The sequence below is a fragment of the Scyliorhinus torazame genome, chromosome 6 (genome assembly GCF_047496885.1).
Source record: "Scyliorhinus torazame isolate Kashiwa2021f chromosome 6, sScyTor2.1, whole genome shotgun sequence".
Classification (NCBI taxonomy): Eukaryota; Metazoa; Chordata; class Chondrichthyes; order Carcharhiniformes; family Scyliorhinidae; genus Scyliorhinus; species Scyliorhinus torazame.
Genome location: NC_092712.1, coordinates 38,033,200 through 38,054,897, shown reverse-complemented (window position 1 = coordinate 38,054,897; position 21,698 = coordinate 38,033,200). Strand labels below are relative to the sequence as shown.

At 51.0% G+C, this 21,698-nt stretch overlaps 1 protein-coding gene, 3 non-coding genes and 1 pseudogene across 4 annotated transcripts in view; 4 read left to right on the top strand and 1 right to left on the bottom strand.

Moving 5' to 3' along the window:
• The window catches only part of LOC140424756 (nuclease EXOG, mitochondrial-like), a 387,484-nt gene that overhangs the window by 197,354 nt on the left and 168,432 nt on the right, over positions 1-21,698 (bottom strand). The gene's annotated exons all lie outside the window — the stretch shown is intronic.
• On the top strand, positions 661-844 carry LOC140425939 (U2 spliceosomal RNA). The gene has a single exon (XR_011948087.1). It is a non-coding gene; the product is annotated as a U2 spliceosomal RNA (small nuclear RNA).
• On the top strand, positions 7,344-7,520 carry LOC140425936 (U2 spliceosomal RNA; annotated as a pseudogene).
• LOC140425941 (U2 spliceosomal RNA) lies at positions 13,549-13,735 on the top strand. Its single transcript, XR_011948088.1, has one exon. It is a non-coding gene; the product is annotated as a U2 spliceosomal RNA (small nuclear RNA).
• On the top strand, positions 19,697-19,887 carry LOC140425948 (U2 spliceosomal RNA). The gene has a single exon (XR_011948095.1). It is a non-coding gene; the product is annotated as a U2 spliceosomal RNA (small nuclear RNA).

The following is a 21,698-nucleotide window of genomic DNA, read 5'->3' as shown; positions in this document are numbered from 1 at the left end:
GCACCAATGCACGCTGCCCTCGGAGTGGCTGTGGGGGAAATGAGACGGTCACACACCTCCTTGTGGAATGTGCCTTTGCAAAGAAGGTCTGGAGAGAGATGCAGTGGTATTTGTCAAGGTTTATCCCAAACAGATCTGTGACACAGGACTCTGTGCTCTACGGACTGTTTCCAGGGACACACACCGAGACAAATATCAACTGCTGCTGGAAGGTCATCAACTCGGTAAAAGACGCTCTTTGGTCTGCCCGAAACTTGCTGATCTTCCAGTGCAAAGAATTGTCCTCGACCGAGTGTTGCAGACTGGCACATTCCAAGGTCCAGGACTACGTGCTGAGGGACGCACTCAAGCTTGGGGCAGCTGCCGCCAAGGCGCAATGGGGAAAGACCACAGTGTAAAGTCTTTCCAGCAAACGTACACCGAGGGGCGCGTAACAGTGTAAAGCACCTCGGTCTGGGCAACCAACACTCCAATGTATAAAACAAACATGCCACTGTAAATATTTAAGAAGGAATTGTAATGTAAAGAGTGATATTTGTACGACAATATCATAATTGAATGAAAGAAAGTCAAGGCAACATGTAACCCTGCCGAAAATGTACAGTCAAGACAATTTGAAATGTTTCTGAAATGCTCATGATAAATTTTTATGAATAAAGTATATTTTTTTGAATAAAAAAAAAAAAAAAAATCTGTTCTTATCAGTTTAATATCTGATACGTCCCTTATCTGGGGACCATATATTAAATTGATTTTTGGAGCAGGGAGATGGAATAGGGGCTTGCTCCGTCCACTCCACGCATCGACCTGGTATTGCAGTACCTCCGGGAACGGTGCACACACCCCCTTTATGGGGAATTTCAAAGTCAAAAAACAGCTCAAGCATGTACATGCACTTCTCTACTTCATGCCTTTTCTCTTCATTCTCCAATATGGACAATCTGCTTACAACACTTTGCAACCACTCGCCTGCTGTGCATCACTATTTCTTCCTGAAGCCGGTGCTGCCCCAGTGCTGCGGCTTTCAACCAACAGATGCTTCTGCTTGCAACACTTCCCCAACAATGGATATTTTGATGCAACGCTTCCCCAACAATGGATATTTTGATGCAACGCTTCCCCAACAATGGATATTTTGATGCAACGCTTCCCCAACAATGGATATTTTGATGCAACGCTTCCCCAACAATGGATATTTTGATGCAACACTTCCCCAACAATGGATATTTTGATGCAACGCTTCCCCAACAATGGATATTTTGATGCAACGCTTCCCCAACAATGGATATTTTGATGCAACGCTTCCCCAACAATGGATATTTTGATGCAACGCTTCCCCAACAATGGATATTTTGATGCAACACTTCCCCAACAATGGATATTTTGATGCAACACTTCCCCAACAATGGATATTTTGATGCAACACTTCCCCAACAATGGATATTTTGATGCAACACTTCCCCAACAATCCACATTTTGACATCACTTTCAACAGTCTCGCAGCTTGCATCAATCGCTTCTCGGCCTTTTGGCTAAGATCAAGTGTAGTCTCATTTGATTGAGGGAAGCTGAGGATTTCGATGACGATCGTGGATTGGAGAACTCGGAGGGATTGAAGTCGCCAAAGAAGAAACGTTTGGAGCTTGGCTGCTATTGGTGGATCTACATGCTGGCCTAAACCTCGGGTTTAGGCCTAACGCCGATACAGTTTCACACCCAACGTACGAGCTATGGATGCAGCTGCATCCCGACCACCAGGCTGGGGCGTGCGAAACACTGTCCGAGTCACAGTGAAGAAAACGGATGGAGAGTCACCTTTGGACCGGAAACACTTCGTGAAGAAGGTGCTGCTCGAGTGCTGTGGGTTTAAAGCAACAGAGATCTTCTGCTTGCAAAACTTCCCCAAGAATGGTTTCTTTGATGTCACCTTCAAGAGCGTCGCAGCGTGCATCAAATTCTTGAACGTCTTCAAGGAAAAAGGTAACCAGAGTCCCTTGTCGATCCTGACTGCGGAACCTCTGTTTACGCTACCGGCACAGCGAAATCGGGTTGTTACACTGCACACGTACAACCCCCACGTCCCTGTATCTGATGTGCTCACGTTCCTCGCCAGGTACGCTGAGCTGAAAAGTGACAGCGTGCAAGTGAAAGACACCTTCGGCATCTGGACAAAGAACAAAGAAAGAACAAAGAACAAAGAAATGTACAGCACAGGAACAGGCCCTTCGGCCCTCCAAGCCCGCGCCGACCATACTGCCCGGCTAAACTACAATCTTCTACACTTCCTGGGTCCGTATCCTTCTATTCCCATCCTATTCATATATTTGTCAAGATGCCCCTTAAATGTCCCTATCGTCCCTGCTTCCACTACCTCCTCCGGTAGCGAGTTCCAGGCACCCACTACCCTCTGCGTAAAAAACTTGCCTCGTACATCTACTCTAAACCTTGCCCCTCTCACCTTAAACCTATGCCCCCTAGTAATTGACCCCTCTACCCTGGGGAAAAGCCTCTGACTATCCACTAAAGAGTGAGCACCAGGTCAAGGTGACCCTAAGAACGGACAGCAACGGAGCCATCCTGCATCCCCCCTCCAATTTCGCTATTGGAGTAAATCGTGGCTACCTCTACTACGTGGGACAGCCACGAGTATGCCACACCTGTGGCAAAACGGGGCATGTTGCCGCAAACTGCAGTGTGACCTTCTGCAAGAACTGCAGGCAGGAGGGACACATGACTAAGGACTGCAAAGAAGACAAGTGCTGCAACCTGTGTGGGGAGGCCGGCCATCTTTACAGGGCCTGCCCGAAACGCGGGGCGACATACGCTGAAATCATCAGCAGCGGAGTCAAAAAGGCGACCAGAGAGGAGGTGCATACACCCTCCACCGAAAAAGACACCATGGTTCAGAATGAGGAAAAGCAACAGAAGGGCCCCCAACAAAAAGAGGAGGCCCCAGCACCTCCTGACAACCCAACCCCAGCCCCATCTGATGAGGAACACTCAATGGAAGAGGAAGAGGATGGGACAAAGAATAAAGAGCCCTGGGAAACCGTGAACAGGGACAAACGTAAGAGGAAACAAAAAAACAAACTGAAGAACCCCCTGAGGGGTAGTGGCAAAAAGCGACACCTCTCAGCCGGCGCACTTAGTGCCGACACCTCATCCGATGAGGGAAAACAGGACAAGAATCGGCCTCAAATAAAGAGGCAAAGCACCGACGTGGAACGGAAGGCACAGACCCCCCAGACCACCGACCGGGAAGAAAACAAGGTCACAGACCAACCCCCGATAGCAACGAGCAGCAATAACCCAGGTGAAGACCGGCCTGCAACCCCAACACCTACTGACTGCCACGACGAACCCCAGGGCTACACCACCCCCCCAATGCATCTGCATCAAAATCACGGGGCCAGTACGGACCAGAACAGTTTTCTCAGCCCTGCAACTGTGCTAAAGTTTGCGAGCACCACCGGCATGCTGGGGAACATTCAACAGCTGGAACAGCCAACTGTATAGACTCTGGACTCTTGAGATTGGTAAATCTATCTTTTCATAATGGGTTTAAAAATTGCATCCATAAATGTGCGAAGCATCAAAGATACTTCGCGGTGTGTAGCCACACTCAACTATTTGGCAAATGTAAAAGCTGACCTACTGTTCCTGCAGGAGTGTGGAATTCCGCACCTCAGCAACTACAGGCGCTGGTCGAGCTGGTGGTCCCACGGGCCATCCATCTGGTCAGGAGGAAACGACTGCCGCTCCTCCGGCCTGGGTATTCTGCTGCGGGGAGGCAACTTCACCATCTCCGACGTTAAGGAGGTGGTGGGCGGGCGCCTCCTCGTAGCAGACGTGAAATACAAAAACACCCCTCTCAGACTTATAAATGTGTACGCCCCGGCCGTAAAAAGTGAGCGGCTGGCAGTTCTTCAGCAACTCCCACTGCTGTTGGCCACCTCCAAGCCGGTCATCCTGGGTGGTGACTTCAACTGCATCATCGATGCGGCTGGACGATCCAGCAAAGCCGACAGCAAACTAGACGCTACGTCCAGACTCCTGATGGAAACGGTAAAAGACGCCAAGCTGCTCGACGTCTGCAGCAACCCTGCAGACGGCGCGCAGCGTAGATACACATGGTCACGGCCAACGGGTCCGTCCGCTCCAGGATAGACTTCTTTTTTGTGTCCCGAGCTTTCACGGTCAGGTCCACCGACGTAACGCCGGTGTTTCTTCTCTGACCACTGCCTCCTACTGGCCGACTGCCACCTGCAGGAAGACCAGGGGGTAGGCAGGGGGACGTGGAAGCTAAATGTAAAACTGCTGACCCCTGAGAACATCGAGGAACTCAGGAGGGATTACAAAGGTTGGAGAACCGTGAAACCCCTCTTTGAGGCCCCACATCTCTGGTGGGAAGCAATCAAGGGGAATATCAAGAGGTTTTTCATCCTCAAGGGCGTTCAAAAGGTGAGAGAGAGACGAGGGGTCATGTCCAGGCTCCAGAAAAGTATGCAAAATTTGCTCCAGCTGCAGTCGATGGGGGTGGATGTCAAGGAGGATCTCCAAGAGGTGAAGAGCCAGCAAGCCTCGCTCTACACCTCGGAGGCCTCCAAGGTTATCTTCCGTTCCAGAGTCCGCTCCGTGGAGCAGGACGAAAAGTGCTCACGCTTCTTCTTCCAAAAGGTGCACAGAGACACCTCTGTGATCAGCAGCCTGAAGGAAGAAGATGGCTCTGAAAAGTCATCGCAGTCTGACATCCTGAGGATCAGCCAATCCTTTTATGCCGGACTGTATGACCTGAAGCCAACAGATAGCACTGTTTCCCAGACCTTCCTGTCGACTATCACGGAGGTCATAGGCGACAGCGAGCTGGAAAACCTGGACAAACCACTGACTCTGGACGAGCTGACAAAGGCCGCCAAGTCCTTCGAGACGAGTAAAACTCCCGGAAGCGACGGCTTACCGGTTGAGTTGTATTCGGCTCTGTGGGACTGGATGGGCCCAGACCTGCTGGAAGTGTACGAGAGTATGCTTCTGGAAGGCAGCATGTCAGAGTCCATGAGGAAAGGCATCATCACCCTCATCTACAAACAGAAGGGGGAAAGGGAAGAAATTCGAAATTGGCGACCCATTTCACTGTTGAATGTGGACTACAAAATTCTAGCAAAGGTCATCGCCAATCGGGTCAGGTCTGCTCTGGAGTCGGTGATCCACCCTGACCAGACCTGTGCTGTACCCGGCAGGAAGATCTCTGATAGCCTCGCGCTACTCAGGGATACGATCGCCTACGTGCAGGACAGGGGGGTGGACACTTGCCTCATCAGCCTTGACCAGGAGAAGGCTTTTGACAGAATATCGCACACCTACATGATGGATGTGCTCTCCAAAATGGGGTTTGGGGAGGGAATTCGCAATTGGATCAAACTGCTCTACACAAACATCTATAGCGCAGTCTCAATCAATGGGTGGGAATCAGAAAAGTTCCAGATCAGATCTGGAGTCAGGCAGGGCTGCCCTCTCTCCTCTGCCCTTTTTGTGTGCTGCATAGAACCTTTTGCCGAGTCCATCAGGAGGGATCCGGGTATAAGAGGAGTGACGATCCCAGGCAGTGGAGGCATGCAAGTCAAGGCCTCCCTGTACATGGACGACGTTGCCGTCTTCTGCTCGGATCCTGCGTCTGTACGCAGGCTCTTAACCACCTGCGACCAGTTTGAACTGGCCTCTGGAGCCAAGGTAAACCGGGGCAAGAGCGAGGCCATGTTCTTTGGGAACTGGGCCGACCGGTCCTTTGTCCCCTTCACTGTCAGGTCAGATTACCTGAAGGTGCTGGGGATATGGTTCGGAGCTGCTGGGGCGTGCACCAAAAACTGGGAGGAGCGCATAGGAAAGGTAAGACAGAAACTGGGCTGGTGGGAGCAACGCTCCCTCTCCATTGCGGGCAAAACCCTGGTCATCAGGTGTGAGGTACTCTCGGTGCTACTGTACGTGGCGCAGGTCTGGCCCATAACCCGACCCTACGCCACAGCAGTCACCCGGGCCATCTTCAAATTTATCTGGCGATCCAAGATGGACCGTGTCCGAAGGGACACCATGTACAAACCTCTGGAGAAGGGAGGGCGGAACGTACCCAACGCCTCCCTCATCCTGCTGGCCACCTTTGTGTCCAGCTGCATCAAGCTGTGCGTGGACCCCCAGTATGCAAACACCAAGTGTCACTACATACTGAGGTTCTACCTGTCCCCGGTGTTGCGAAGGATGGGCCTGGCCTCATTGCCGCGGAACGCTCCAAGTAGTTGGACCGTACCGTACCACCTGTCCTTCGTGGAAAAGTTTTTGAAGAAAAACACCTTTGACCACAAGGCAATGAAGCAGTGGTCAGCACGTAATGTCCTCGAGGCCCTCAGGGAAAAGGAGACCGTGGAGGACGTTGGATGGTTCCCTGAGCAGACTGCCAGAGTCATCTGGCAGAACGCCTCATCACCAGAACTTTCAAACAAGCACCAAGACCTAGCTTGGCTGGTGGTGAGAAAGGCCCTCCCTGTCAGATTCTTCATGCACACCCGAAGGCTCTGCACCAATGCACGCTGCCCTCGGAGTGGCTGTGGGGGAAATGAGACGGTCACACACCTCCTTGTGGAATGTGCCTTTGCAAAGAAGGTCTGGAGAGAGATGCAGTGGTATTTGTCAAGGTTTATCCCAAACAGATCTGTGACACAGGACTCTGTGCTCTACGGACTGTTTCCAGGGACACACACCGAGACAAATATCAACTGCTGCTGGAAGGTCATCAACTCGGTAAAAGACGCTCTTTGGTCTGCCCGAAACTTGCTGATCTTCCAGTGCAAAGAATTGTCCTCGACCGAGTGTTGCAGACTGGCACATTCCAAGGTCCAGGACTACGTGCTGAGGGACGCACTCAAGCTTGGGGCAGCTGCCGCCAAGGCGCAATGGGGAAAGACCACAGTGTAAAGTCTTTCCAGCAAACGTACACCGAGGGGCGCGTAACAGTGTAAAGCCCCTCGGTCTGGGCAATCAACACTCCAATGTATAAAACAAACATGCCACTGTAAATATTTAAGAAGGAATTGTAATGTAAAGAGTGATATGTGTACGACAATATCAAAATTGAATGAAAGAAAGTCAAGGCAACATGTAACCCTGCCGAAAATGTACAGTCAAGACAATTTGAAATGTTTCTGAAATGCTCATGATAAATTTTTATGAATAAAGTATATTTTTTTGAATTAAAAAAAAAAAAAAATCTGTACATGTAACCCTGCCGGAAATGTACAGTCAAGACAATTTGAAATGTTTCTGTAATGCTCATGATAAATTTTTATGAATAAAGTATATTTTTTTGAATAAAAAAAAAATCTGTTCTTATCAGTTTAATATCTGATACGTCCCTTATCTGGGGACCATATATTAAATTGATTTTTGGAGCAGGGAGATGGAATAGGGGCTTGCTCCGTCCACTCCACGCATCGACCTGGTATTGCAGTACCTCCGGGAACGGTGCACACACCCCCTTTATGGGGAATTTCAAAGTCAAAAAACAGCTCAAGCATGTACATGCACTTCTCTACTTCATGCCTTTTCTCTTCATTCTCCAATATGGACAATCTGCTTACAACACTTTGCAACCACTCGCCTGCTGTGCATCACTATTTCTTCCTGAAGCCGGTGCTGCCCCAGTGCTGCGGCTTTCAACCAACAGATGCTTCTGCTTGCAACACTTCCCCAACAATGGATATTTTGATGCAACGCTTCCCCAACAATGGATATTTTGATGCAACGCTTCCCCAACAATGGATATTTTCATGCAACGCTTCCCCAACAATGGATATTTTGATGCAACGCTTCCCCAACAATGGATATTTTGATGCAACGCTTCCCCAACAATGGATATTTTGATGCAACGCTTCCCCAACAATGGATATTTTGATGCAACGCTTCCCCAACAATGGATATTTTGAGGCAACGCTTCCCCAACAATGGATATTTTGATGCAACGCTTCCCCAACAATGGATATTTTGATGCAACGCTTCCCCAACAATGGATATTTTGATGCAACGCTTCCCCAACAATGGATATTTTGATGCAACACTTCCCCAACAATGGATATTTTGATGCAACACTTCCCCAACAATCCACATTTTGACATCACTTTCAACAGTCTCGCAGCTTGCATCAATCGCTTCTCGGCCTTTTGGCTAAGATCAAGTGTAGTCTCATTTGATTGAGAGAAGCTGAGGATTTCGATGTCGATCGTGGATTGGAGAACTCGGAGGGATTGAAGTCGTCAAAGAGGAAACGTTTGGAGCTTGGCTGCTATTGGTGGATCTACATGCTGGCCTAAACCTCGGGTTTAGGCCTAACGCCGATACAGTTTCACACCCAACGTACGAGCTATGGATGCAGCTGCATCCCGACCACCAGGCTGGGGCGTGCGAAACACTGTCCGAGTCACAGTGAAGAAAACGGATGGAGAGTCACCTTTGGACCGGAAACACTTCGTGAAGAAGGTGCTGCTCGAGTGCTGTGGGTTTAAAGCAACAGAGATCTTCTGCTTGCAAAACTTCCCCAAGAATGGCTTCTTTGATGTCACCTTCAAGAGCGTCGCAGCGTGCATCAAATTCTTGAACGTCTTCAAGGAGAAAGGTAACCAGAGTCCCTTGTCGATCCTGACTGCGGAACCTCTGTTTACGCTACCGGCACAGCGAAATCGGGTTGTTACACTGCACACGTACAACCCCCACGTCCCTGTATCTGATGTGCTCACGTTCCTCGCCAGGTACGCTGAGCTGAAAAGTGACAGCGTGCAAGTGAAAGACACCTTCGGCATCTGGACAAGTGAGCACCAGGTCAAGGTGACCCTAAGAACGGACAGCAACGGAGCCATCCTGCATCCCCCCCTCCAATTTCGCTATTGGAGTAAATCGTGGCTACCTCTACTACGTGGGACAGCCACGAGTATGCCACGCATGTGGCAAAACGGGGCATGTTGCCGCAAACTGCAGTGTGACCTTCTGCAAGAACTGCAGGCAGGAGGGACACATGACTAAGGACTGCAAGGAAGACAAGTGCTGCAACCTGTGTGGGGAGGCCGGCCATCTTTACAGGGCCTGCCCGAAACGCGGGGCGACATACGCTCAAATCATCAGCAGCGGAGTTAAAAAGGCGACCAGAGAGGAGGTGCATACACCCTCCACCGAAAAAGACACCACGGCTCAGAATGAGGAAAAGCAACAAAAGGGCCCCCAACAAAAAGAAGAGGCCCCAGCACCTCCTGACAACCCAACCCCAGCCCCATCTGATGAGGAACACTCAATGGAAGAGGAAGAGGATGGGACAAAGAATAAAGAGCCCTGGGAAACAGTGAACAGGGACAAACGAAAGCGGAAACAAAAAAACAAACTGAAGAACCCCCCGAGGGGTAGTGGCAAAAAGCGACACCTCTCAGCCGGCGCACTTAGCGCCGACACCTCATCCGATGAGGGAAAACAGGACAAGAATCGGCCTCAAATAAAGAGGCAAAGCACCAACGTGGAACGGAAGGCCCAGACCCCCCAGACCACCGACCGGGAAGGAAACAAGGTCACAGACCAACCCCCGATAGTAACGAGCAGCAACAACCCAGGTGAAGACCGGCCTGCAACCCCAACACCTACTGACTGCCACGACGAACCCCAGGGCTACACCACCCCCCCAATGCATCTGCATCAAAATCACGGGGCCAGTACGGACCAGAACAGCTTTCTCAGCCCTGCAACTGTGCTAAAGTTTGCGAGCACCACCGGCATGCTGGGGAACATCGAACAGCTGGAACAGCCAACTGTATAGACTCTGGACTCTTGAGACTGGTAAATCTATCTTTTTTATAATGGGTTTAAAAATTGCATCCATAAATGTGCGAAGCATCAAAGATACTTCGCGGTGTGTAGCCACACTCAACTACTTGGCAAATGTAAAAGCTGACCTACTGTTCCTGCAGGAGTGCGGAATTCCGCACCTCAGCAACTACAGGCGCTGGTCGAGCTGGTGGTCCCACGGGCCATCCATCTGGTCAGGAGGAAACGACTGCCGCTCCTCCGGCCTGGGTATTCTGCTGCGGGGAGGCAACTTCACCATCTCCGACGTTAAGGAGGTGGTGGGCGGGCGCCTCCTCGTAGCAGACGTGAAATACAAAAACACCCCTCTCAGACTTATTAATGTGTACGCCCCGGCCGTAAAAAGTGAGCGGCTGGCAGTTCTTCAGCAACTCCCACTGCTGTTGGCCACCTCCAAGCCGGTCATCCTGGGTGGTGACTTCAACTGCATCATCGATGCGGCTGGACGATCCAGCAAAGCCGACAGCAAACTAGACGCTACGTCCAGACTCCTGATGGAAACGGTAAAAGACGCCAAGCTGCTCGACGTCTGCAGCAACCCTGCAGACGGCGCGCAGCGTCGATACACATGGTCACGGCCAGACGGGTCCGTCCGCTCCAGGATAGACTTCTTTTTTGTGTCCCGAGCTTTCACGGTCAGGTCCACCGACGTAACGCCGGTGTTCTTCTCTGACCACTGCCTCCTACTAGCCGACTGCCACCTGCAGGAAGACCAGGGGGTAGGCAGGGGGACGTGGAAGCTAAATGTAAAACTGCTGACCCCTGAGAACATCGAGGAACTCAGGAGGGATTACAAAGGTTGGAGAACCGTGAAACCCCTCTTTGAGGCCCCACATCTCTGGTGGGAAGCAATCAAGGGGAATATCAAGAGGTTTTTCATCCTCAAGGGCGTTCAAAAGGTGAGAGAGAGACGAGGGGTCATGTCCAGGCTCCAGAAAAGTATGCAAAATTTGCTCCAGCTGCAGTCGATGGGGGTGGATGTCAAGGAGGATCTCCAAGAGGTGAAGAGCCAGCAAGCCTCGCTCTACACCTCGGAGGCCTCCAAGGTTATCTTCCGTTCCAGAGTCCGCTCCGTGGAGCAGGACGAAAAGTGCTCACGCTTCTTCTTCCAAAAGGTGCACAGAGACACCTCTGTGATCAGCAGCCTGAAGGAAGAAGATGGCTCTGAAAAGTCATCGCAGTCTGACATCCTGAGGATCAGCCAATCCTTTTATGCCGGACTGTATGACCTGAAGCCAACAGATAGCACTGTTTCCCAGACCTTCCTGTCGACTATCACGGAGGTCATAGGCGACAGCGAGCTGGAAAACCTGGACAAACCACTAACTCTGGACGAGCTGACAAAGGCCGCCAAGTCCTTCGAGACGAGTAAAACTCCCGGAAGCGACGGCTTACCGGTTGAGTTGTATTCGGCTCTGTGGGACTGGATGGGCCCAGACCTGCTGGAAGTGTACGAGAGTATGCTTCTGGAAGGCAGCATGTCAGAGTCCATGAGGAAAGGCATCATCACCCTCATCTACAAACAGAAGGGGGAAAGGGAAGAAATTCGAAATTGGCGACCCATTTCACTGTTGAATGTGGACTACAAAATTCTAGCAAAGGTCATCGCCAATCGGGTCAGGTCTGCTCTGGAGTCGGTGATCCACCCTGACCAGACCTGTGCTGTACCCGGCAGGAAGATCTCTGATAGCCTCGCGCTACTCAGGGATACGATCGCCTACGTGCAGGACAGGGGGGTGGACACTTGCCTCATCAGCCTTGACCAGGAGAAGGCTTTTGACAGAATATCGCACACCTACATGATGGATGTGCTCTCCAAAATGGGGTTTGGGGAGGGAATTCGCAATTGGATCAAACTGCTCTACACAAACATCTATAGCGCAGTCTCAATCAATGGGTGGGAATCAGAAAAGTTCCAGATCAGATCTGGAGTCAGGCAGGGCTGCCCTCTCTCCTCTGCCCTTTTTGTGTGCTGCATAGAACCTTTTGCCGAGTCCATCAGGAGGGATCCGGGTATAAGAGGAGTGACGATCCCAGGCAGTGGAGGCATGCAAGTCAAGGCCTCCCTGTACATGGACGACGTTGCCGTCTTCTGCTCGGATCCTGCGTCTGTACGCAGGCTCTTAACCACCTGCGACCAGTTTGAACTGGCCTCTGGAGCCAAGGTAAACCGGGGCAAGAGCGAGGCCATGTTCTTTGGGAACTGGGCCGACCGGTCCTTTGTCCCCTTCACTGTCAGGTCAGATTATCTGAAGGTGCTGGGGATATGGTTCGGAGCTGCTGGGGCGTGCACCAAAAACTGGGAGGAGCGCATAGGAAAGGTAAGACAGAAACTGGGCTGGTGGGAGCAACGCTCCCTCTCCATTGCGGGCAAAACCCTGGTCATCAGGTGTGAGGTACTCTCGGTGCTACTGTACGTGGCGCAGGTCTGGCCCATAACCCGACCCTACGCCACAGCAGTCACCCGGGCCATCTTCAAATTTATCTGGCGATCCAAGATGGACCGTGTCCGAAGGGACACCATGTACAAACCTGTGGAGAAGGGAGGGCGGAACGTACCCAACGCCTCCCTCATCCTGTTGGCCACCTTTGTGTCCAGCTGCATCAAGCTGTGCGTGGACCCCCAGTATGCAAACACCAAGTGTCACTACATACTGAGGTTCTACCTGTCCCCGGTGTTGCGAAGGATGGGCCTGGCCTCATTGCCGCGGAACGCTCCAAGTAGTTGGACCGTACCGTACCACCTGTCCTTTGTGGAAAAGTTTTTGAAGGAAAACACCTTTGACCACAAGGCAATGAAGCAGTGGTCAGCACGTAATGTCCTCGAGGCCCTCAGGGAAAAGGAGACCGTGGAGGACGTTGGATGGTTCCCTGAGCAGACTGCCAGAGTCATCTGGCAGAACGCCTCATCACCAGAACTTTCAAACAAGCACCAAGACCTAGCTTGGCTGGTGGTGAGAAGGGCCCTCCCTGTCAGATTCTTCATGCACACCCGAAGGCTCTGCACCAATGCACGCTGCCCTCGGAGTGGCTGTGGGGGAAATGAGACGGTCACACACCTCCTTGTGGAATGTGCCTTTGCAAAGAAGGTCTGGAGAGAGATGCAGTGGTATTTGTCAAGGTTTATCCCAAACAGATCTGTGACACAGGACTCTGTGCTCTACGGACTGTTTCCAGGGACACACACCGAGACAAATATCAACTGCTGCTGGAAGGTCATCAACTCGGTAAAAGACGCTCTTTGGTCTGCCCGAAACTTGCTGATCTTCCAGTGCAAAGAATTGTCCTCGACCGAGTGTTGCAGACTGGCACATTCCAGGGTCCAGGACTACGTGCTGAGGGACGCACTCAAGCTTGGGGCAGCTGCCGCCAAGGCGCAATGGGGAAAGACCACTGTGTAAAGTCTTTCCAGCAAATGTACACCGAGGGGCGCGTAACAGTGTAAAGCCCCTCGGTCTGGGCAACCAACACTCCAATGTATAAAACAAACATGACAATGTAAATATTTAAGAAGGAATTGTAATGTAAAGAGTGATATGTGTATGACAATATCAAAATTGAATGAAAGAAAGTCAAGGCAACATGTAACCCTGCCGGAAATGTACAGTCAAGACAATTTGAAATGTTTATGTAATGCTCATGATGAATTTTTATGAATAAAGTATATTTTTTTGAATAAAAAAAAAAAAAAAAAAAATCTGTTCTTATCAGTTTAATATCTGATACGTCCCTTATCTGGGGACCATATATTAAATTGATTTTTGGAGCAGGGAGATGGAATAGGGGCTTGCTCCGTCCACTCCACGCATCGACCTGGTATTGCAGTACCTCCGGGAACGGTGCACACACCCCCTTTATGGGGAATTTCAAAGTCAAAAAACAGCTCAAGCATGTACATGCACTTCTCTACTTCATGCCTTTTCTCTTCATTCTCCAATATGGACAATCTGCTTACAACACTTTGCAACCACTCGCCTGCTGTGCATCACTATTTCTTCCTGAAGCCGGTGCTGCCCCAGTGCTGCGGCTTTCAACCAACAGATGCTTCTGCTTGCAACACTTCCCCAACAATGGATATTTTGATGCAACGCTTCCCCAACAATGGATATTTTGATGCAACGCTTCCCCAACAATGGATATTTTGATGCAACGCTTCCCCAACAATGGATATTTTGATGCAACGCTTCCCCAACAATGGATATTTTGATGCAACGCTTCCCCAACAATGGATATTTTGATGCAACGCTTCCCCAACAATGGATATTTTGATGCAACGCTTCCCCAACAATGGATATTTTGATGCAACGCTTCCCCAACAATGGATATTTTGATGCAACGCTTCCCCAACAATGGATATTTTGATGCAACACTTCCCCAACAATGGATATTTTGATGCAACACTTCCCCAACAATCCACATTTTGACATCACTTTCAACAATCTCGCAGCTTGCATCAATCGCTTCTCGGCCTTTTGGCTAAGATCAAGTGTAGTCTCATTTGATTGAGGGAAGCTGAGGATTTCGATGACGATCGTGGATTGGAGAACTCGGAGGGATTGAAGTCGCCAAAGAAGAAACGTTTGGAGCTTGGCTGCTATTGGTGGATCTACATGCTGGCCTAAACCTCGGGTTTAGGCCTAACGCCGATACAGTTTCACACCCAACGTACGAGCTATGGATGCAGCTGCATCCCGACCACCAGGCTGGGGCGTGCGAAACACTGTCCGGGTCACAGTGAAGAAAACGGATGGAGAGTCACCTTTGGACCGGAAACACTTCGTGAAGAAGGTGCTGCTCGAGTGCTGTGGGTTTAAAGCAACAGAGATCTTCTGCTTGCAAAACTTCCCCAAGAATGGTTTCTTTGATGTCACCTTCAAGAGCGTCGCAGCGTGCATCAAATTCTTGAACGTCTTCAAGGAAAAAGGTAACCAGAGTCCCTTGTCGATCCTGACTGCGGAACCTCTGTTTACACTACCGGCACAGCGAAATCGGGTTGTTACACTGCACACGTACAACCCCCACGTCCCTGTATCTGATGTGCTCACGTTCCTCGCCAGGTACGCTGAGCTGAAAAGTGACAGCGTGCAAGTGAAAGACACCTTCGGCATCTGGACAAGTGAGCACCAGGTCAAGGTGACCCTAAGAACGGACAGCAACGGAGCCATCCTGCATCCCCCCTCCAATTTCGCTATTGGAGTAAATCGTGGCTACCTCTACTACGTGGGACAGCCACGAGTATCCCACACCTGTGGCAAAACGGGGCATGTTGCCGCAAACTGCAGGGAGACCTTCTGCAAGAACTGCAGGCAGGAGGGACACATGACTAAGGACTGCAAAGAAGACAAGTGCTGCAACCTGTGTGGGGAGGCCGGCCATCTTTACAGGGCCTGCCCGAAACGCGGGGCGACATACGCTGAAATCATCAGCAGCGGAGTTAAAAAGGCGACCAGAGAGGAGGTGCATACACCCTCCACCGAAAAAGACACCACGGCTCAGAATGAGGAAAAGCAACAAAAGGGCCCCCAACAAAAAGAAGAGGCCCCAGCACCTCCTGACAACCCAACCCCAGCCCCATCTGATGAGGAACACTCAATGGAAGAGGAAGAGGATGGGACAAAGAATAAAGAGCCCTGGGAAACAGTGAACAGGGACAAACGAAAGCGGAAACAAAAAAACAAACTGAAGAACCCCCCGAGGGGTAGTGGCAAAAAGCGACACCTCTCAGCCGGCGCACTTAGCGCCGACACCTCATCCGATGAGGGAAAACAGGACAAGAATCGGCCTCAAATAAAGAGGCAAAGCACCAACGTGGAACGGAAGGCACAGACCCCCCAGACCACCGACCGGGAAGGAAACAAGGTCACAGACCAACCCCGATAGTAACGAGCAGCAACAACCCAGGTGAAGACCGGCCTGCAACCCCAACACTTACTGACTGCCATGACGAACGCCAGGGCTACATCACCCCCCCAATGCATCTGCATCAAAATCACGGGGCCAGTACGGACCAGAACAGCTTTCTCAGCCCTGCAACTGTGCTAAAGTTTGCGAGCACCACCGGCATGCTGGGGAACATCGAACAGCTGGAACAGCCAACTGTATAGACTCTGGACTCTTGAGACTGGTAAATCTATCCTTTTTATAATGGGTTTAAAAATTGCATCCATAAATGTGCGAAGCATCAAAGATACTTCGCGGTGTGTAGCCACACTCAACCATTTGGCAAATGTAAAAGCTGACCTACTGTTCCTGCAGGAGTGCGGAATTCCGCACCTCAGCAACTACAGGCGCTGGTCGAGCGGGTGGTCCCACGGGCCATCCATCTGGTCAGGAGGAAACGACTGCCGCTCCTCCGGCCTGGGTATTCTGCTGCGGGGAGGCAACTCCACCATCTCCGACGTTAAGGAGGTGGTGGGCGGGCGCCTCCTCGTAGCAGACGTGAAATACAAGAACACCCCTCTCAGACTTATTAATGTGTACGCCCCGGCCGTAAAAAGTGAGCGGCTGGCAGTTCTTCAGCAACTCCCACTGCTGTTGGCCACCTCCAAGCCGGTCATCCTGGGTGGTGACTTCAACTGCATCATCGATGCGGCTGGACGATCCAGCAAAGCCGACAGCAAACTAGACGCTACGTCCAGACTCCTGATGGAAACGGTAAAAGACGCCAAGCTGCTCGACGTCTGCAGCAACCCTGCTGACGGCGCGCAGCGTAGATACACATGGTCACGGCCAGACGGGTCCGTCCGCTCCAGGATAGACTTCTTTTTTGTGTCCCGAGCTTTCACGGTCAGGTCCACCGACGTAACGCCGGTGTTCTTCTCTGACCACTGCCTCCTACTGGCCGACTGCCACCTGCAGGAAGACCAGGGGGTAGGCAGGGGGACGTGGAAGCTAAATGTAAAACTGCTGACCCCTGAGAACATCGAGGAACTCAGGAGGGATTACAAAGGTTGGAGAACCGTGAAACCCCTCTTTGAGGCCCCACATCTCTGGTGGGAAGCAATCAAGGGGAATATCAAGAGGTTTTTCATCCTCAAGGGCGTTCAAAAGGTGAGAGAGAGACGAGGGGTCATGTCCAGGCTCCAGAAAAGTATGCAAAATTTGCTCCAGCTGCAGTCGATGGGGGTGGATGTCAAGGAGGATCTCCAAGAGGTGAAGAGCCAGCAAGCCTCGCTCTACACCTCGGAGGCCTCCAAGGTTATCTTCCGCTCCAGAGTCCGCTCCGTGGAGCAGGACGAAAAGTGCTCACGCTTCTTCTTCCAAAAGGTGCACAGAGACACCTCTGTGATCAGCAGCCTGAAGGAAGAAGATGGCTCTGAAAAGTCATCGCAGTCTGACATCCTGAGGATCAGCCAATCCTTTTATGCCGGACTGTATGACCTGAAGCCAACAGATAGCACTGTTTCCCAGACCTTCCTGTCGACTATCACGGAGGTCATAGGCGACAGCGAGCTGGAAAACCTGGACAAACCACTAACTCTGGACGAGCTGACAAAGGCCGCCAAGTCCTTCGAGACGAGTAAAACTCCCGGAAGCGACGGCTTACCGGTTGAGTTGTATTCGGCTCTGTGGGACTGGATGGGCCCAGACCTGCTGGAAGTGTACGAGAGTATGCTTCTGGAGGGCAGCATGTCAGAGTCCATGAGGAAAGGCATCATCACCCTCATCTACAAACAGAAGGGGGAAAGGGAAGAAATTCGAAATTGGCAACCCATTTCACTGTTGAATGTGGACTACAAAATTCTAGCAAAGGTCATCGCCAATCGGGTCAGGTCTGCTCTGGAGTCGGTGATCCACCCTGACCAGACCTGTGCTGTACCCGGCAGGAAGATCTCTGATAGCCTCGCGCTACTCAGGGATACGATCGCCTACGTGCAGAACAGGGGGGTGGACACTTGCCTCATCAGCCTTGACCAGGAGAAGGCTTTTGACAGAATATCGCACACCTACATGATGGATGTGCTCTCCAAAATGGGGTTTGGGGAGGGAATTCGCAATTGGATCAAACTGCTCTACACAAACATCTATAGCGCAGTCTCAATCAATGGGTGGGAATCAGAAAAGTTCCAGATCAGATCTGGAGTCAGGCAGGGCTGCCCTCTCTCCTCTGCCCTTTTTGTGTGCTGCATAGAACCTTTTGCCGAGTCCATCAGGAGGGATCCGGGTATAAGAGGAGTGACGATCCCAGGCAGTGGAGGCATGCAAGTCAAGGCCTCCCTGTACATGGACGACGTTGCCGTCTTCTGCTCGGATCCTGCGTCTGTACGCAGGCTCTTAACCACCTGCGACCAGTTTGAACTGGCCTCTGGAGCCAAGGTAAACCGGGGCAAGAGCGAGGCCATGTTCTTTGGGAACTGGGCCGACCGGTCCTTTGTCCCCTTCACTGTCAGGTCAGATTACCTGAAGGTGCTGGGGATATGGTTCGGAGCTGCTGGGGCGTGCACCAAAAACTGGGAGGAGCGCATAGGAAAGGTAAGACAGAAACTGGGCTGGTGGGAGCAACGCTCCCTCTCCATTGCGGGCAAAACCCTGGTCATCAGGTGTGAGGTACTCTCGGTGCTACTGTACGTGGCGCAGGTCTGGCCCATAACCCGACCCTACGCCACAGCAGTCACCCGGGCCATCTTCAAATTTATCTGGCGATCCAAGATGGACCGTGTCCGAAGGGACACCATGTACAAACCTCTGGAGAAGGGAGGGCGGAACGTACCCAACGCCTCCCTCATCCTGTTGGCCACCTTTGTGTCCAGCTGCATCAAGCTGTGCGTGGACCCCCAGTATGCAAACACCAAGTGTCACTACATACTGAGGTTCTACCTGTCCCCGGTGTTGCGAAGGATGGGCCTGGCCTCATTGCCGCGGAACGCTCCAAGTAGTTGGAACGTACCGTACCACCTGTCCTTTGTGGAAAAGTTTTTGAAGGAAAACACCTTTGACCACAAGGCAATGAAGCAGTGGTCAGCACGTAATGTCCTCGAGGCCCTCAGGGAAAAGGAGACCGTGGAGGACGTTGGATGGTTCCCTGAGCAGACTGCCAGAGTCATCTGGCAGAACGCCTCATCACCAGAACTTTCAAACAAGCACCAAGACCTAGCTTGGCTGGTGGTGAGAAAGGCCCTCCCTGTCAGATTCTTCATGCACACCCGAAGGCTCTGCACCAATGCACGCTGCCCTCGGAGTGGCTGTGGGGGAAATGAGACGGTCACACACCTCCTTGTGGAATGTGCCTTTGCAAAGAAGGTCTGGAGAGAGATGCAGTGGTATTTGTCAAGGTTTATCCCAAACAGATCTGTGACACAGGACTCTGTGCTCTACGGACTGTTTCCAGGGACACACACCGAGACAAATATCAACTGCTGCTGGAAGGTCATCAACTCGGTAAAAGACGCTCTTTGGTCTGCCCGAAACTTGCTGATCTTCCAGTGCAAAGAATTGTCCTCGACCGAGTGTTGCAGACTGGCACATTCCAAGGTCCAGGACTACGTGCTGAGGGACGCACTCAAGCTTGGGGCAGCTGCCGCCAAGGCGCAATGGGGAAAGACCACTGTGTAAAGTCTTTCCAGCAAATGTACACCGAGGGGCGCGTAACAGTGTAAAGCCCCTCGGTCTGGGCAACCAACACTCCAATGTATAAAACAAACATGACAATGTAAATATTTAAGAAGGAATTGTAATGTAAAGAGTGATGTGTATGACAATATCAAAATTGAATGAAAGAAAGTCAAGGCAACATGTAACCCTGCCGGAAATGTACAGTCAAGACAATTTGAAATGTTTCTGTAATGCTCATGATAAATTTTATGAATAAAGTATATTTTTTTGAATAAAAAAAAAAAAAAAAAAAAAAAATCTGTTCTTATCAGTTTAATATCTGATACGTCCCTTATCTGGGGACCATATATTAAATTGATTTTTGGAGCAGGGAGATGGAATAGGGGCTTGCTCCGTCCACTCCACGCATCGACCTGGTATTGCAGTACCTCCGGGAACGGTGCACACACCCCCTTTATGGGGAATTTCAAAGTCAAAAAACAGCTCAAGCATGTACATGCACTTCTCTACTTCATGCCTTTTCTCTTCATTCTCCAATATGGACAATCTGCTTACAACACTTTGCAACCACTCGCCTGCTGTGCATCACTATTTCTTCCTGAAGCCGGTGCTGCCCCAGTGCTGCGGCTTTCAACCAACAGATGCTTCTGCTTGCAACACTTCCCCAACAATGGATATTTTGATGCAACGCTTCCCCAACAATGGATATTTTGATGCAACGCTTCCCCAACAATGGATATTTTGATGCAACGCTTCCCCAACAATGGATATTTTGATGCAACGCTTCCCCAACAATGGATATTTTGATGCAACGCTTCCCCAACAATGGATATTTTGATGCAACGCTTCCCCAACAATGGATATTTTGATGCAACGCTTCCCCAACAATGGATATTTTGATGCAACGCTTCCCCAACAATGGATATTTTGATGCAACGCTTCCCCAACAATGGATATTTTGATGCAACGCTTCCCCAACAATGGATATTTTGATGCAACGCTTCCCCAACAATGGATATTTTGATGCAACACTTCCCCAACAATGGATATTTTGATGCAACACTTCCCCAACAATCCACATTTTGACATCACTTTCAACAGTCTCGCAGCTTGCATCAATCGCTTCTCGGCCTTTTGGCTAAGATCAAGTGTAGTCTCATTTGATTGAGAGAAGCTGAGGATTTCGATGTCGATCGTGGATTGGAGAACTCGGAGGGATTGAAGTCGTCAAAGAGGAAACGTTTGGAGCTTGGCTGCTATTGGTGGATCTACATGCTGGCCTAAACCTCGGGTTTAGGCCTAACGCCGATACAGTTTCACACCCAACGTACGAGCTATGGATGCAGCTGCATCCCGACCACCAGGCTGGGGCGTGCGAAACACTGTCCGAGTCACAGTGAAGAAAACGGATGGAGAGTCACCTTTGGACCGGAAACACTTCGTGAAGAAGGTGCTGCTCGAGTGCTGTGGGTTTAAAGCAACAGAGATCTTCTGCTTGCAAAACTTCCCCAAGAATGGTTTCTTTGATGTCACCTTCAAGAGCGTCGCAGCGTGCATCAAATTCTTGAACGTCTTCAAGGAAAAAGGTAACCAGAGTCCCTTGTCGATCCTGACTGCGGAACCTCTGTTTACGCTACCGGCACAGCGAAATCGGGTTGTTACACTGCACACGTACAACCCCCACGTCCCTGTATCTGATGTGCTCACGTTCCTCGCCAGGTACGCTGAGCTGAAAAGTGACAGCGTGCAAGTGAAAGACACCTTCGGCATCTGGACAAGTGAGCACCAGGTCAAGGTGACCCTAAGAACGGACAGCAACGGAGCCATCCTGCATCCCCCCTCCAATTTCGCTATTGGAGTAAATCGTGGCTACCTCTACTACGTGGGACAGCCACGTGTATGCCACATCTGTGGCAAAACGGGGCATGTTGCCGCAAACTGCAGTGTGACCTTCTGCAAGAACTGCAGGCAGGAGGGACACATGACTAAGGACTGCAAAGAAGACAAGTGCTGCAACCTGTGTGGGGAGGCCGGCCATCTTTACAGGGCCTGCCCGAAACGCGGGGCAACATACGCTGAAATCATCAGCAGCGGAGTTAAAAAGGCGACCAGAGAGGAGGTGCATACACCCTCCACCGAAAAAGACACCACGGCTCAGAATGAGGAAAAGCAACAAAAGGGCCCCCAACAAAAAGAGGAGGCCCCAGCACCTCCTGACAACCCAGCCCCAGCCCCATCTGATGAGGAACACTCAATGGAAG